Source organism: Phyllobates terribilis, unplaced genomic scaffold (assembly GCF_046119375.1).
Source record: "Phyllobates terribilis strain yellow unplaced genomic scaffold, ASM4611937v1 Scaffold_185__1_contigs__length_3729836, whole genome shotgun sequence".
Taxonomy (NCBI): domain Eukaryota; kingdom Metazoa; phylum Chordata; class Amphibia; order Anura; family Dendrobatidae; genus Phyllobates; species Phyllobates terribilis.
In genome coordinates, this window is record NW_027362945.1 from 2777234 (window position 1) to 2791984 (window position 14751).

Consider the following 14751-nt stretch of genomic DNA (forward strand, 5'->3'; position numbering starts at 1 on the left):
GCATGGGGTATGTAGAGGGACATCCAGGGGGCTGTGTGGCTGGTGTGAGGAGGCATGGGGTATGTAGAGGGACATCCAGGGGGCTGTGTGGCTGGTGCGAGGAGGCATGGGGTATGTAGAGGGACATTCAGGGGGCTGTGTGGCTGGTGTGAGGAGGCATGGTGTATGTAGAGGGACATCCAGGGGGCTGTGTGGCTGGTGTGAGGAGGCATGGTGTATGTAGAGGGACATCCAGGGGGCTGTGTGGCTTGTGTGAGGGGCATGGGGTATGTAGAGGGACATCCAGGGGGCTGTGTGGCTTGTGTGAGGGGCATGGGGTATGTAGAGGGACATCCAGGGGGCTGTGTGGCTTGTGTGAGGGGCATGGGGTATGTAGAGGGACATCCAGGGGGCTGGTGTGAGGAGACATGGGATGTGTAGAGGGACATCCAGGGGGCTGTGTGGGTGGTGTGAGTAGGCATGGGATATGTAGAGGGACATCCAGGGGGCTGTGTGGGTGGTGTGAGGAGGCATGGGATATGTAGAGGGACATCCAGGGGAGTGTGTGAGTAGGCATGGGATATGTAGAGGGACATCCAGGGGGCTGTGTGGGTGGTGTGAGGAGGCATGGGATATGTAGAGGGACATCCAGGGGGCTGTGTGGCTGGTGGAAGGGGCATGGGGTATGTAGAGGGACATCCAGGGGGCTGGTGTGAGGAGGCATGGGATGTGTAGACGGACATCCAGGGGGCTGTGTGGGTGGTGTGAGTAGGCATGGGATGTGTAGAGGGACATCCAGGGGGCTGTGTGGCTGATGTGAGGAGGCATGGGGTATGTAGAGGGACATGCAGGGGTCTGTGTGGGTGGTGTGAGGAGGCATGGGACATCCAGGGGGCTGTGTGGGTGGTGTGAGGAGGCATGGGATATGTAGAGGGACATCCAGGGGGCTGTGTGGGTGGTGAGAGGAGGCATGGGATATGTTGAGGGACATCCAGGGGGCTGTGTGGCTGGTGGAGAGGGCATGGGGTATGTAGAGGGACATCCAGGGGGCTGGTGTGAGGTGGCATGGGATGTGTAGAGGGACATCCAGGGGGCTGGTGTGAGGTGGCATGGGATGTGTAGAGGGACATCCAGGTGGCTGTGTGAGTAGGCATGGGATGTTTAGAGGGACATCCAGGGGGCTGTGTGGCTGATGTGAGGAGGCATGGGGTATGTAGAGAGACATCCAGGGGGCTGTGTGGGTGGTGCGAGGAGGCATGGGACATCCAGGGGGCTGTGTGGGTGGTGCGAAGAGGCATGGGGTATGTAGAGGGACATCCAGGGGGCTGTGTGGGTGGTGCGAAGAGGCATGGGGTATGTAGAGGGACATCCAGGGGGCTGTCTGGCTTGTGTGAGGGGCATGGGATATGTAGAGGGACATCCAGGGGGCTGTGTGGCTGGTGTGAGGAGGCATGGGGTATGTAGAGGGACATCCAGGGGGCTGGTGTGAGGAGGCATGGGATGTGTAGAGGGACATCCAAGGGGCTGTGTGGCTGGTGTGAGGGGCATGGGGTATGTAGAGGGACATCCAGGGGGCTCTGTGGCTGGTGTGAGGAGGCATGGGGTATGTAGATGGACATCCAGGGGGCTCTGTGGCTGGTGTGAGGAGGCATGGGGTATGTAGAGGGACATCCAGGGGGCTCTGTGGCTGGTGTGAGGAGGCAGGGGGTATGTAGAGGGACATCCAGGGGGCTCTGTGGCTGGTGTGAGGAGGCAGGGGGTATGTAGAGGGACATCCAGGGGGCTCTGTGGCTGGTGTGAGGAGGCATGGGGTATGTGGAGGGACATCCAGGGGGCTGTGGGTGGTGCGAGGAGGCATATGGGGTATGTAGAGGGACATCCAGGGGGCTGGTGTGAGGAGGCATGGGATGTGTAGAGGGACATCCAGGGGGCTGTGTGGGTGGTGTGAGGAGGCATGGGGTGTGTAGAGGGACATCCAGGGGGCTGTGTCGCTGGTGTGAGGAGGCATGGGGTATGTAGAGGGACATCCAGGGGGATGTGCGGGTGGTGCGAGGAGGCATGGGATATGTAGAGGGACATCCAGGGTGCTGTGTGGGTGGTGAGAGGAGGCATGGGATATGTAGAGGGACATCCAGGGGGCTGTGTGGCTGGTGAGAGGAGGCATTGGATATGTAGAGGGACATCCAAGGGGCTGTGTGGGTGGTGTGAGGAGGCATGGGATATGTAGAGGGACATCCAGGGGGCTGTGTGGGTGGTGAGAGGAGGCATGGGATATGTAGAGGGACATCCAGGGGGCTGTGTGGCTGGTGCGAGGAGGCATGGGGTATGTAGAGGGACATCCAGGGGGCTGTATGGCTGGTGCGAGGAGGCATGGGGTATGTAGAGGGACATCCAGGGGGCTATGTGGCTGGTGTGAGGAGGCATGGGGTATGTAGAGGGACATCCAGGTGGCTGGTGTGAGGAGGCATGGGCTATGTAGAGGGGCATCCAGGGGGCTATGTGGCTGGTGTGAGGAGGCATGGGGTATGTAGAGGGACATCCAGGTGGCTGGTGTGAGGAGGCATGGGGTATGTAGAGGGGCATCCAGGGGGCTGTATTGCTGGTGTGAGGGGCATGGGGTATGTAGAGGGACATCCAGGGGGCTGTGTGGGTGGTGCGAGGAGGCATGGGGTATGTAGAGGGACATCCAGGGGGCTGCGTGGATGGTGTGAGGGGCATGGGGTATGTAGAAGGGTATCCAGGGGGCTGCGTGGCTGGTGTGAGGGGGCATGGGATATGAGGATGGTGGCCGACACAACCTCTTTAAAGACGATAGCACGCCATTTTAAAATCTGTCATGGGAGAAATCCTAAAACATTTATGGTACGTGGTATTGATGTCATCCATAGTGGCATTTAGGGGTGGAAATGTAAAAAAAACTTCTGGCTCAAAGGGAAAACAAATGGATAGTGGAACTGGGAACAATGACACCAAATGGCCTTAATGAGGCCCTGAGCTTCACCCATTTCTTTAATAGATATAATCTTTGTGGTATTTTTATACAATTGTATGTGTTGATTTTAATTTGTTTTCTTTGTCATTTGTAACTTTCTCCCTCCATAGTCTATATGCACCATCTGTATGGATCACCTACATATGGTTAATCAATATGAGGATACTACGAGCAACAATTAAATTGGACTAAGAAAATTGATTTTTGTACTGACAGAATCGTGTTGCAATTATAGGAAAATGACATTTCTTACTCTAACACATTTTTGCATTATTAAGTAGTTGCGTTACTATACTTGTCTTAATGCATTGCTGTGTTCTCTTTGGCGAGCGCGCGGGTGCTGTGCCTCCCCTTGCCTCTGCGTCATGCACGGCATCTGCATGGTGTCTGCACATGTTCGGGGGTCATGGCAACGTGTCCTTGTTCCCGGTCATGCGTGGTTCACCTTGATGGCCATGCGTGACGCATCTGGCTCGGGCGGTTCAGCGTGCATGCGCTGATGGTTCAGGAGATGATTGGTCCGTTGTGGTCACGTGACCGCAGGCCCTAAAGTATATTTAAACAGACATGGAAGGTCCTATTAAACAATCCCCCCGAGGAAGCCATAGGATATACCACGCGAAACACGCATTGGGGTCCTTGTTTATTCTGGGTGCTGATCTAATATGGGTAAGAGTGCAATATAATTCTTTAGCATTTCTTCATAGGGCACTATAGGCCATATGGCACGTGGTACATATCCATAGTGATGAAATATGCCATAATTTTGTACCAGTGCATAAATGCCTTGAATACGAGCACTTCTTGCACTTTGTCCCAATAGATATTTAACATCTATTATTATGTTGTATATGTGTCACCCAGTTTGGTTGTCTGTGTGTTGTCCTTTTTAATCATGTGTGTCTTTTCTGTATATTGTTTACAATAAAGTTTTTTGATTCTTTGCCATATACTCCTGTATATGGTTCGTTTTTGCTATATAACAGCAGAAACCAGTCTGGGGGCGTCTCCTGCCAGAGAAAATATAGAAATAGTCCTTGGATGAGTTCAATGGATCCAGCAGATGAGGGACACAACACAATCCAACGTGGCAGCTTCTATCAATCCACACACGCCACGAGGGTCTGGCCGCAGCCTGAGACCCTCCAGCATCGGGAGGCACCACGCAACTGACTGGGCCAAACATGAGTGTATTGTTCTGTCTACTGGGATCAGCTCTGGATGGGGGAAGGGTTCACACCCTCTAGATGCAACAAGAAATGTTGACCTAGGCCTGATTACATTACAGTCCATGAACACAGGCCGGGGGAGGGACACGCTGTTAGGCTGTGTGCCCACGATGCGTTTAAGCACCAGCAAAAACTGCAGGAATGCTTAAACGCTTGGTAGAAGGCCTGCCATGTTCCCCAATGATAATCTGTGCTGTGCACATGCTGCGGAAATTTCCGCTGCGCATTATCATTGCGGAAAAATACACAGCATGTCAATTAATTTTGCGGACATGCAGCGTAATTGCTGTAATTGACTTGCATTGAAACGCATATTATACGTGTCAGTATATTTGCACACATGGATAATATGCATTTCTATGTGCGGATGGTACCCGGGTGTGGAGGACAGGAGACTCTCCTCCGGACCTGTGTACCATAGAACCTGTGAAAAAAAGAATAAATAAAAAATAAATATTATACTTACCTTCTGATGGCCCCCGCTCTCCTAGTCTTCACTTGCCGGCAGCATGCTGTGGACTGAAGGACCTGCGCTGACGTCATTTAGTCATGTGACGACAGGTCCTTCAGTGTACCGCGAGCTGGGGAAAAAAACGCAGCACTACCAATTATTTTGCGGAAGCGCTGCGTTTTTGCCGCCAGTGACTTGCATTAGAAGGCATGCATTCCGCTTCACTAGATAAGCACATGCGGAATACAAGCGTTCAATGTGCGGATGGTACGCAGGTCTAGAGGAGAGAAGACTCTCCTCCGGACTCGGGCACCATAGACACTGTGAAGAAAAGAATAAAATAAATGTTATTTACCTTCTGGCGGCCCGCGCTGCACTCGTCCTCCCATGCCGGCAGAACGCGATGGACTGAAGGACCTGCGCTGACTTCATAGTCATGTGACGGGTCACGCGACGCTGACGTCGGCAGGTCCTTCAGTGTCCCGCGATCTGCCGGCAGCCAGAACGGAGCAAAGCAAGACACTGGGGGCCATCAGAAGGTAAGTATAGATTTATTTTTTTATTTTTTACCATTCTTTTATGGTCACACTATATATGCCGTTTGCATGGATTTATATAGTGTGACCAAGTTGTCAAGCACTTTCCAAGTGATGCTAAAATCTCTTGGAAAGCGCTTGTCAACCCGCATGCGGAAATGCAAGTGAAGAACGCTTCACATCCGCATGTCCCTGGCAGGAAAACGCATTTACAAAACGCATGTGCAATCCGCATGCAGAAATGCAAGTGAAGAACGCACTGTTAGTCATATTGGATAAAACAAGTTGCTGAGGTTAGGACCACCAGGGACCCCAATGTTACTTAGGAAAGACTATGTCCATGTTTAATAAAAAAAAATTCACTTATGCATAGCACAGATCTGTCCATCCATTCATGGATTCTGTATGGGGCTAATAAAAATAGGCCATCACAGCACTCGGCTGTCACTTATGTATATAAATGCATAGAAAATATTAACTACTCGAGCTAAATTGCTGCATTGTCACCTTAAAAGAACTCTGCACCTGATTAATGTCTTGATGAGAGGGCGGGGGTGAAGGACGCAGCTCCTGATTCATTAAGAGACATATTCATCAGAAGCGTCTGATGGCTGGACAGCGCCTCCATGCTATGCCACTGACTGGAGTAGGATTTGTAGCTTCCACCGCTGCTCATGATGAAGTTGCCAAACAGCAGTCATCACAACCCGGCCCACTTACCCATAAAAATGCCATTAGAAAGCAAAAAGGTGCAACGTTTTTACATAGTCTTCAGTTGCATCCAAATTATACGATTGAGCATTTTATAACAGAATTCTGGAGTAAACACTATGATGAATAGGGTCCTATGGGTTTTGTTCCGTTTAAGCTGAGTTGATGCAGGTCTGTGCTATGACGTCAATTCAAGTTAAGAAACCCTTTTATCTACAGGTGCATCTCACTAAATTAGAATATCATCAAAAAGTTACTTTGTGTCAGTTCTTCAATACAAAAAGTGAAACTCATATATAGTCATTGCACACAGAGGGATCTATTATATAGTCATTGCACACAGAGGGATCTATTATATAGTCATTACACACAGAGGGATCTATTATATAGAGTCATTACACACAGAGTGATCTATTATATAGTCATTACACACAGAGGAATCTATTATATAGAGTCATTACACACAGAGGGATCTATTATATAGAGACATTACACACAGAGGGATCTATTATATAGAGACATTACACACAGAGGGATCTATTATATAGAGTCATTACACACAGAGGGATCTATTATATAGAGTCATTACACACAGAGGGATCTATTATATAGAGACATTACACACAGAGGGATCTATTATATAGAGTCATTACACGCAGAGGGATCTATTATATAGAGTCATTACACGCAGAGGGATCTATTATATAGAGTCATTACACACAGCGATCTATTATATAGTCATTACACACAGAGGGATCTATTATATAGAGTCATTACACACAGGGATCTATTATATAGAGTCATTACACACAGAGTGATCTATTATATAGAGTCATTACACACAGAGGGATCTATTATATAGAGTCATTACAGACAGAGGGATCTATTATATAGAGTCATTACAGACAGAGGGATCTATTATATAGAGTCATTACACACAGAGGGATCTATTATATAGAGACATTACACACAGTGATCTATTATATAGAGTCATTACACACAGAGGGATCTATTATATAGAGTCATTACACACAGAGGGATCTATTATATAGAGTCATTACACACAGAGGGATCTATTATATAGAGTCATTACACACAGGGATCTATTATACAGAGTCATTACACACAGAGGGATCTATTATATAGAGACATTACACGCAGAGGGATCTATTATATAGAGTCATTACACGCAGAGGGATCTATTATATAGAGTCATTACACGCAGAGGGATCTATTCTATAGAGTCATTACACGCAGAGGGATCTATTCTATAGAGTCATTACACGCAGAGGGATCTATTCTATAGAGTCATTACACGCAGAGGGATCTATTCTATAGAGTCATTACACGCAGAGGGATCTATTCTATAGAGTCATTACACACAGAGGGATCTATTTCAAGTGTTTATTTTTGTTAATGTTGATTATGGTTTACAGCCAATGAAAACACAACAGTTATTATCTCAGTAAATTAGAATACTTTTATAACAGCTTGAAAAATTATTTTAAAACCAAAATGTCCTACTGAAATGACTGTTCAGTAAATGCCCTCAGTACTTGGTCGGGCTCCTTGTGCATCAATTACTGCATCATTGCGGCAATGTGGCATTGAGGCAATCAGCCTGTGGCACTGCTGAGGGGTTATGGAAGCCCAGGTGGCTTTGATAGCAGCCTTCAGCTCATCTGCATTGTTGGGTCTGGTGTCTCTCATCTTCCTCTTGACAATACCCCATAGATTCTCTATAATAGATTATAATAAATAGATTCTCTATGGGGTTAAGGTCAGGCGAGTTTGCTGCCAACCAAGCACAGTGATACTGTTGTGTGTAAACCAGGTACTGGTACTTTTGGCCGTGTGGACAGAGGGAAGCATGAAGTGCTGTAAAATGTCCTGGTAGACGGCTGCGCTGACTTTGGTCTTGATAAAACACAGTGGCCCTACACCAGCAGATGACATGGCTCCCCAAACCATCACTGATTGTGGAAACTTCACCCTAGACCTCCAGCAGCTTGGATTGTGGCCTCTCCACTCTTCCTCCAGACTCTGAGACCTTGTGGAGTGTGTCAGTGACTGCCTTCTGGACATCTGTCAAGTCAGCAGTCTTCCCCATGATTGTGGAGCCTACTGAAACAGACTAAGGGACCTTGTTAAATGCTTAGGAAGCCTTTGCAGGTGTATTTTGTTAATTATTCTAATTTACTGAGATAATGACTTTTGTGTTTTCATCGGCTATAAGCCATAATCATCAACATTAACAGAAATAAACACTTGAAATAGATCCCTCTGTCTGTAATGACTCTATATAATATATGAGTTTCACTTTTTGTATTGAAGAACTGAAATAAATTAACTTTTTGATGATATTCTAATTTAGTGAGATGCACCTGTATTATTAGAATTATCACACCAGTACACCTGTTTTCTCATTTGCAAGATTTAAGTAAACCTTGTATGATATCTTTTTCATTTGTGAATGTCCTTATACTTTCAAGCAGAACCTAGACACCCACAATGCAATAACCCATCGATCACTACAAGCCCTCCGTTTTCCATGGATATCCATATTATGGACTGTGTATACTTTTCTTATGCCTGAACTGCGCACCCCTCGGTGAAGACTGAGTTTTTTTGGGGCATCTTATGGTGGTCTCAGGATATGAACACCCCCTGATCTGCTTGAAAATATAACTGAAATAAAGTGTTGAGAAAAAAATTCAAATATCAAGTTGACCCTTCAAGTCACTGTCTTGTAAATCTTTATCACTTCTCCACAGAATAGGTGATTGGTCTGAAATCACTCAGGGTGTAAAGAGACTCTGTCATCACAGAATAACTAATTAAACCAATGGCAGCCCCTCAGTATATCATGGCACCCTGTATTTTGATTGTCAGCTGTAGCTTCATAGACTCGAGTGGGGGTCTCAAACATTTGGCCACAGAGGCTGCTTGAGGTCCTCAAAAAATCCACTCCAATCTAATGTGGTAAATTATAAGGACTCTCTCGGCTGCGCTCTGTTACGTTTATCCCTGCGAGGCTCCGCCACTTTTTGAAAAGCTGAATTCCAGTCACCCCAGCACCAAACTGTACAGAATGGAGGCTGCAGAGAGATCCTCTAAAAATCCACTCCGATCTAGACAGCTCACTAGTGAATCAGCTAGAATGGAGTTGCTAAAATGAGGTCCTCAAAAAATCCACTCCAATACAATGTTGTAAATTATGAGGACTCTGTTGCTGCGCTGTGTTACGCTTTTCCCTGCGAGGTTCCGCTCTCTTTAAAAAAAAATTGATTTCAGTCACCTCATCACCAAACTGTACAGTTTGGAGGCTACAGGGAGGTCCACAAAAAAATCCACTCCGATCCAGACGGCTCAATGAAGAATCAGTTAGAATAGAGTTGCTAAAATGAGGTCCTCAAAAAATCCACTCCAATCCATTACTGTTAATTATGAGGACTCTGTCGCTGCGCTGTTACGTTTATCCCCGCGAGGCTCCGCCCACTCTCGAAAGACTCAATTCCAGTCACCTCAGCACCAAACTGTACAGTTTGGAAGCTACAGGGAGATCCTCAAAATACCCACTCCGATCTAGATGGCTCTCTAGTGAATCAGCTAGAATGGAGTTGCTCAAATGAGGTCCTCAAAAAATCCACTCCAATACAATGTTGTAAATTATGAGGACTCTGTTGCTGCGCTCTGTTATGTTTCTCCCTGCGAAGCTCCTCTCACTATTTGAAAAACTCGATTCCAGTCACCTCAGCACAAAACTGTACAGTTTGGAGGCTACAGGGAGATCCTCAAAGTACCCACTCCGATCTAGACAGCTCACTAGTGAATCAGCTAGAATGGAGTTGCTCAAATGAGGTCCTCAAAAAATCCACTCCGATCTAGACGGCTCACTAGTGAATCAGCTAGAATGGAGTTGCTCAAATGAGGACCTCAAAAAATCCACTCCAATCTTACATTGTATATTATGAGGACTGTCGGCTGCACTCTGTTATTTTTTTCCCCGCGAGGCTACACCTACTCTTTGAAAAACTAAATTCCAGTCACCTCAGCACCAAACTGTACAGAGTGAAGGCTACAGGAAGATCCTCAAAAAATCCACTCCGATCTAGATGGCTCACTAGTGAATCAGCTAGAATGGAGTTTCTCAAATGAGGTCCTCAAAAAATCCACTCCAATACAATGTTGTAAATTATGAGGACTCTGTTGCTGCGCTCTGTTATGTTTCTCCCTGCGAAGCTCCTCTCACTCTTTGAAAAACTCGATTCCAGTCACCTCAGCACCAAACTGTACAGTTTGGAGGCTACAGGGAGATCCTCAAAATACCCACTCCGATCTAGACGGCTCACTAGTGAATCCGCTAGAATGGAGTTACTAAAATGAGGTCCTTAAAAAATCCACTCCGATCTAGACGGCTCACTAGTGAATCAGCTAGAATGGAGTTGCTCAAATGAGGTCCTCAAAAAATCCACTCCAATACAATGTTGTAAATTATGAGGCCTCTGTTGCTGCGCTCTGTTTTGTTTCTCCCTGCGAAGCTCCTCTCACTCTTTGAAAAACTCGATTCCAGTCACCTCAGCACCAAACTGTACAGTTTGGAGGCTACAGGGAGATCCTCAAAATACCCACTCCGATCTAGACGGCTCACTAGTGAATCCGCTAGAATGGAGTTACTAAAATGAGGTCCTTAAAAAATCCACTCCGATCTAGACGGCTCACTAGTGAATCAGCTAGAATGGAGTTGCTCAAATGAGGACCTCAAAAAATCCACTCCAATCCTATGTTGTAAATTATGAGGACTGTCGGCTGCACTCTGCTATGTTTTTCCCCGCGAGGCTACACCTACTCTTTGAAAAACTAAATTCCAGTCACCTCAGCACCAAACTGTACAGAGTGAAGGCTACAGGAAGATCCTCAAAAAATCCACTCCGATCTAGAAGGCTCACTAGTGAATCAGCTAGAATGGAGTTGCTCAAATGAGGTCCTCAAAAATCCACTCCAATACAATGTTGTCAATTATGAGGACTCTGTTGCTGCGCTCTGTTATGTTTCTCCCTGCGAAGCTCCTCTCACTATTTGAAAAACTCGATGCCAGTCACCACAGCACCAAACTGTACAGAGTGAAGGCAACAGGAAGATCCTCAAAAAAATCCACTCCGATCTAGATGGCTCACTAGTGAATCAGCTAGAATGGAGTTGCTCAAATTAGGTCCTTAAAAAATCCACTCCAATACAATGTTGTAAATTATGAGGATTCTCTCAGCTGCGCTCTGTTATGTTTCTCCCTGCGAAGCTCCTCTCACTCTTTGAAAAACTCGATTCCAGTCACCTCAGCACCAAACTGTACAGTTTGGAGGCTACAGGGAGATCCTCAAAATACCCACTCCGATCTAGACGGCTCTCTAGTGAATCAGCTAGAATGGAGTTGCTCAAATGAGGTCCTCAAAAAATCCACTCCGATCTATACGGCTCACTAGTGAATCAGCTAGAATGGAGTTGCTCAAATGAGGTCCTCAAAATATCCACTCCGATCTAGACGGCTCACTAGTGAATCAGCTAGAATGGAGTTGCTCAAATGAGGTCCTCAAAAAATCCACTCCAATACAATGTTGTCAATTATGAGGACTCTGTTGCTGCGCTCTGTTATGTTTCTCCCTGCGAAGCTCCTCTCACTATTTGAAAAACTCGATTCCAGTCACTTCAGCACCAAACTGTACAGAGTGAAGGCTACAGGAAGATCCTCAAAAAATCCAATCCGATCTAGATGGCTCACTAGTGAATCAGCTACAATGGAGTTGCTCAAATGAGGTCCTTAAAAAATCCACTCCAATACAATGTTGTAAATTATGAGGACTCTCTCAGCTGCGCTCTGTTATGTTTCTCCCTGCGAAGCTAATCTCACTCTTTGAAAAACTCTATTCCAGTCACCTCAGCACCAAACTGTACAGTTTGGAGGCTACAGGGAGATCCTCAAAATACCCACTCCGATCTAGACGGCTCTCTAGTGAATCAGCTAGAATGGAGTTGCTCAAATGAGGTCCTCAAAAAATCCACTCCTATCTATACGGCTCACTAGTGAATCAGCTAGAATGGAGTTGCTCAAATAAGGTCCTCAAAATACCTACTCCAATCTAGACGGCTCACTAGTGAATCAGCTAGAATGGAGTTGCTCAAATGAGGTCCTCAAAAAATCAACTCCGATCTAGACAGCTCACTGGTGAATCAGCTAGAATGGAGTTGATTGTTTGAGGACCAAAAATAATCAACTCCAAACTAGACGCAACCGAGCCGCCACCACATATATGGCTGTTGTGTGCGCACAGGACCTGTGATGAGGTCACAGGAGGGGAGGAGTCAGGGGTCACATGATCAGGGGCCTCAGTGGATGCAGGACGGTTGAGCCTAGAATGTATGGGCTGTAGTCAGGTCCTGGAAGGAGCCCATACATTCTGGAAGATAGCAGAATCTATGGGCTCCTGTCAGCCGGGCCGGCTCCAGGTTTCTCTGGGCCCCGGGCGAAAGAGTCTCAATGGGCCCCTATAACACATACCACGATTCATGATGCACAGATACCGCAGAGAAATATATATATATATATATATATATATATATATATATATATATATATATATATATATAGTACAATGCAAAGATTTCACTTCTTACATTACATGAGTGATATCTATTGTAAATTCCACAATAGCTCAGAAACCGGCGAATCGCTCCACACAGAATACTGGCCCCCATAAAATGCTCCATACGGAATACTGGCCCCCATAAAATGCTCCATACGGAATACTGGCCCCCATATAAGGCTGCATACGGAATACTGGCCCCCATATAAGGCTGCATACGGAATACTGGCCCCCATATAAGGCTGCATACGGAATACTGGCCTCCATATAAGGCCCCATACGGAATACTGGCCCCCATATAAGGCCCCATACGGAATACTGGCCCCCATATAAGGCCCCATACGGAATACTGGCCCCCATATAAGGCCCCATATGGAATACTGGCCCCCATATAAGGCCCATACGGAATACTGGCCCCCATATAAGGCTCCATACGGAATACTGGCCCCCATATAAGGCTCCATACGGAATACTGGCCCCCCATATAAGGCTCCATACGGAATACTGGCCCCCATATAAGGCTCCATATGGAATACTGGCCCCCATATAAGGCTCCATACGGAATACTGGCCCCCATATAAGGCTCCATACGGAATACTGGCCCCCATATAAGGCTCCATACGGAATACTGGCCCCCATATAATGCTCCATACAGGATACTGGTCTCCTTATAAAGCTCCATACAGGATACTGGCCCCCTTATAAAGCTCCATACAGGATACTGGCCCCCATATAACGCTCCATACAGGATACTGGTCATCTTATAACGCTCCATACAGGATACTGGCCCCCATGTAATGCCCCATGCAGGCTGTTACCCCCCACATAATGCCCCATACAGGCTGTCCCCCCCTTATAATGCTCCATGCAGGCTGTTACCCCCCCACATAATGCCCCATACAGGCTGTCCCCCCCCCTTATAATGCTCCATGCAGGCTGTTCACCCCACATAAAGCACTATGCAGGCTGTCCCCCCCCCTTATAATGCACCATGCAGGATGTACCCCCCCTCTTTATAAGGCCCCATGCAGGATGTCACGCCCCCTCTTTATAATGCCCCATGCAGGATGTCACCCCCTCTCTTTATAATGCCCCATGCAGGATGCCACCCCCTCTCTTTTTAATGCCCCATGCAGGATGTCACCCCCTCTCTTTATAATACCCCATGCAGGATGTCACCCCCCTCTCTTTATAATGCCCCATGCAGGATGTCACCCCTCTCTCTTTATAATGCCCCATGCAGGATGTCACCCCCCCTCTCTTTATAATGCCCCATGCAGGATGTCACCCCCCCTCTCTTTATATTGCCCCATGCAGGATATCACCCCCCCTCTCTTTATAATGCCCCATGCAAGATGTCACCCCCCTCTCTTTATAATGCCCCATGCAGGATGTCACCCCCTCTCTTTATAATGCTCCATGCAGGATGTCACCCTCCTCTCTTTATAATACCCCATGCAGGATGTCACCCCCCTCTCTTTATAATGCCCCATGCAGGATGTCACCCCCCCTCTCTTTATAATGCCCCATGCAGGATGTCACCCCCCTCTCTTTATAATGCCCCATGCAGGATGTCACCTCCTTTCTTTATAATGCCCCATGCAGGATGTCACCCCCCTTTATAATGCCCCATGCAGGATGTCACCTCCTCTCTTTATAATGCCCCATGCAGGATGTCACCTCCCCCCCTTTATAATGCCCCATGCAGGATGTCACCCCCTCTCTTTATAATGCCCCATGCAAGATGTCACCCCCTCTATTTATAACGCCCCATGCAGCATGTCACCCCCTCTCTTTATAATGCCCCATGCAGGATGTCACCCCCTCTCTTTATAATGCCCCATGCAGGATGTCACCCCCCTCTCTTTATAATGCCCCATGCAGGATGTCACTCCCCCGCTCTTTATAATGCCCCATGCAGGATGTCACCCCCCCTCTCTTTATAATGCTCCATGCAGGATGTCACCTCCTCTCTTTATAATGCCCCATGCAGGATGTCACCCCCCCCTTTATAATGCCCCATGCAGGATGTCACCCCCCTTTATAATGCCCCATGCAGGATGTCACCCCCCCCCCATATTATGCCCCATGCAGGATGTCACCCCCCCCATATTATGCCCCATGCCTCCAAACATTAAAAAAAAATCAAATACTCACCTCACTCCTCCTCACCTGCTGCAGCTGCTCGGGTCCGGACTCCAGCGTCGCCGGTATC

General features: G+C 47.3%; 1 long non-coding RNA gene across 1 annotated transcript in view; it reads left to right on the top strand.

Moving 5' to 3' along the window:
• The window catches only part of LOC141212765 (uncharacterized), a 37206-nt gene that overhangs the window by 258 nt on the left and 22197 nt on the right, over positions 1–14751 (top strand). The gene's annotated exons all lie outside the window — the stretch shown is intronic.